This window comes from Microtus ochrogaster, linkage group LG10 (assembly GCF_000317375.1).
Source record: "Microtus ochrogaster isolate Prairie Vole_2 linkage group LG10, MicOch1.0, whole genome shotgun sequence".
NCBI lineage: Eukaryota > Metazoa > Chordata > Mammalia > Rodentia > Cricetidae > Microtus > Microtus ochrogaster.
In genome coordinates this window covers 18,503,164-18,506,909 of record NC_022035.1, presented here as the reverse complement: position 1 = coordinate 18,506,909, position 3,746 = coordinate 18,503,164, and the positions used below count along the sequence as shown (strand labels likewise).

The 3,746-nt window shown below is 46.3% G+C and overlaps 1 pseudogene; it reads left to right on the top strand.

The window, feature by feature from the left end:
• The first annotated feature begins 2,811 nt into the window (after nt 1-2,811).
• Nucleotides 2,812-3,327, top strand: LOC101985367 (annotated as a pseudogene).
• The last annotated feature ends 419 nt before the right edge of the window (nt 3,328-3,746 follow it).

Genomic DNA, 3,746 nt, shown 5'->3' with positions numbered 1-3,746 from the left:
TTTGTGTACGGATAGTTTCCAGAGAAACCTCACTTTGTTCTGGCGGTTGGACAAGGAGAGTGCTGCTGCTCCTCTATCATCCTAAAAAAAGAGCTAAATTTGGTAAGCAATCGGGAGATTTGATCCTGGTTGTACAGCTAATTCAGACAACAGACTTCTGGGTTGTGTGCCCAGTTCATTTTCCCATATAATACTAGAAAATCTGGGAATTCATTAGTATTACTTAAATGAGTTCCAGAAAGAAAGGACCTCATGTTTGTGACCAACATTTTAGGGAAGGAGATGACTTTGTGAAGCAGACACCAAGCTTCAGGCAGGTCAGAAAGTTGAGAAATCGGTCCTCAGAACAAAAATCAGATGAGCTGAGGAATCTTCAGCCAGCTCTTCCAAGAAGACCACAGAATTGTCCTGCCACAAAAAGTCGCTCGGTGGAAAGAGGTCGTTCCTATGAGAAAACCTGTAGAAGAGAGAAAAATCCTTCCCCTGAGAAGTATTATGTTACAGATAAAAGACCCACTGCTGAGAAGCACTGCTCTACAGTTAAGAGCACCTTGGCTGAGAAGCTTTTGTTAGCTGAAAAACATCGTGCTACAGAGAAGAGTTCCTCTGCCAAGAAACACCATTCTGTTGAAAAAGGTCATACTATAGGGAAATTTTCCTTTGCCTGAAAGTACCCTGCTGATAAGCACCTCTCTGGGAAAAGGCATCACTTTTCTGAGACAAGTTATTCAACTGAGAAGCGTCTCTCTGTTGAGCAAGATCTTCCTACAGAGAGAGGTCGCCTTATCAAGAAAACTCGTCTCAGAAAAACGTCATTCTACAGAGGCACGTGGTTTGACTGAGAGAGGCCACTATGGTGAGAGAGGCCTCCCTATCATGAGAGGTCAACCTGCAAAGAAAGGACTTTCTACAAGGAAGAGTCTATCTACTGAGAAAAGTTACTTGGATGGGAGAGGTCCCTCTATTGAGAACCATCACCCTGAAGAGAAAGACCTCCCAGTCACGAAATTTATTTCTGCATAGAGAGATCACCAGGTAGAGAGAGGCCCCTCTGTAAAGAGAGGACTCTACAGAGAAAAATCACCCCATAGGGACAGTTTGGCCAGCTGAAAAAAGTCACCTGGCAGGGAAGGGTCGTTCACCAGAGAAGACTAGCTCTGCAATGGGAGGTCGCCTCATCAAAAGCTACCCCGTAGAGGAGGGTCATTTATCTAAGGAGGACAACTCTGCAAAGAGAGGACCCTCTCCTAGGAAGGATCGTCGCACAGGGAGGCATCACCTCAGAAAAAGGTACCCTGAAGAGGAGGGTTACTCATTCTAGTGGGGTGACTCTGAGGAGAGAGGGCCCTCTGCAGGTGAAGATCTCCCTGCAGGGAGAGGTCAGTCCATCAAAAGCCACCCTGCAGAAGAGGGTCACTTTTCTAAGAAAGGTAACCCTTCAAAGAGAGGGCGCTCTCCTGTGAAAGATCACCACACGGGAAGGCGGAGTCTCAGAAAAATCTCCCCTGCGGAGGAGGGTCATTCCTTTAAGAAAGGTAACTCTGCAAAGAGAGAACTCTCTCTTGGAAAAGAGCACTGCACAAGGAGCTGTCACCCCAGAAAAAAGGTGCCCTGAAAAAGAGGGCTACTCATTCAACAGGGTTAACTCTGAGGAGAGAGGACACTCTGTAAGTAAAGATCATCCTGCATGGGGGCGGTCAATCCATCAAAAGCTGCCCTCATGAGTCACTCAGTGGAAATGGGTAACTTGACATCGAGAGTAACCTCTGCAGGTGAAGATCGCCCTGCAGGGAGAGGTTATCCCATCAAAATTCCCCCTGCGGAGGAGATTAATTCATCTGAGAAGGGTAACTCAGCAAACAACGGACCTTCTCCCGGGAAATATCGCTTCACAGAGAGGCATCGCATCAGAAAGAGTTACCCTGTAGAGGAGGGTTGCTCGTTCCAGTGAGGTAACGCTGAGGAGAGAGGACCCTCTGCAAGTGAAGATCACCCTGCAGGGAGAGGTCATCCCATCAAAATTCCCCCTGCGGAGGAGGGTCATTCTTCTAGGAATGGTAATTCTGTAAAGAGAGGACCCTCTCCTGGAAAGATCACCACACAGGGAGGCTTTGCCTCAGATACCATGGAGAGGAGAGTTACACATTTGAGAGGGGTAACTCTGAGGAGGTAGGACACTCTTCAGGTGAACATCGTCCTACAGGGAGAGGTCAGCCTCAGAAGAAAAGCTGCCCTGCACAGGAAGGTCTCTCAGTGGAAAGGGGTAACTGTGTGGAGAGAGGACCCTCTACATGGACAGATGACCCAACAGGAAGACATAGACCTCCAAAGAAAAGCCCACATGCAGAGAAACATCTATCTGCAGAGGAAAGTTGCCCTCCCCCCAAAAAAAGCCGTCCTACAGAGACAAGTCTATCTTTCAGGAGATTCTGCTTTGCAGAGAAAGTGCACTCTGGGGAGAGGGGACACTTTGTTAAGAAAAGATACCCTGCAAAGAGACAGCTCTCTGCTGAGAAAGGTCAGATTGAAAATAAAGGCAGCTGTTTTGAGAAAGTTTATTCTGAGGAGAGAGGTCAGTCTTCCCAAAGCAGCTACACTGTTGAGAAAAGTAACAGAGAAGAGAGCCGGTATCTTGTGGCGAAAGGTCATCACTATTCTTCAGGATCCGCGCCTAACATGCCAGTGCCAAAGAGCATAGAGAATACACCAGAAAACAGAGTTGGCAGTGGTACCACCAGGACAGTATCACAGACTCCTCACCAGAATGTGCCTGGGACTGTCACCACTGGTCAGTCTCTGTAGGCACGGAAGATGAGATTGATAGTTGAATTGAAGTTGCCTCAAGAACTTAAGTCATGTCTTGTTGAGGACTGGGAACTGATAAACAAGTATAAGCAGTTATTCCAACTCCCTGCTAAGAAGAATGTAGATACTATTCTCGCGGAGTATATCACTTTTGTGAAATCACAGGGAAAGACTGACAATAGGGAATATTCTGTTGATGAGCTTGTATATGGAATAAGAGAGTACTTCAACAGGATGCTGGGCTCCCAGCTGCTCTGCCAGTTTAAAAAGCCCCAGTATGCCGAAATCCACCTGGCTAATTCTCATATTCCAATGTCTCAGGTTTATGGGGCTCCACACCTCCTATGATTATTTGTTCAAATTGGGAGAGTATTGTCCCGTTTCCTCAGTAGGCACAGTGTTATGCGAGTGTCTAGATATCTGCACTACTTCCTTGAATAACTAGCTGAGAATTCTACTTCTCTATTTAGTGCCAGCAACTACAAAGTGGCTTCTGCTGAGTATTGTTGCCAAGCCCTGTGACCATTTTTGTTTGGAGGTCAGCATTCCATGAGAAACTATACTAAAGGGTCACAACATTAGAAAGGTTGAGAAGCACTGTTTGAGAGGGGTAGGGTCTACAACTAGGGCAGAGGCATCAGACAGGCATGGCAGCTGAAGCAGGATGCTGTAAGCTCCCATCTTGAACTGTAAACATGGGGGGGGAAGGTGTGAGGGTGGCAGAGGCAGGAGGCTTCTTGTGAGTTGAAATCAACCTGATCTACATAGACAGTTCCAAGCCATGCAGTGTTGTATAGTGAAGCCCTATCTCAATAAATAAATAAACATAAGAAAACATACAACTGAATAAAAAATTGGCTAAGCAACTGAACAGTGTCAAATAGCCAATAAATGTTTTCAAGTGATACCATCCTTGGCCATCACGTAATACAAATAAAATC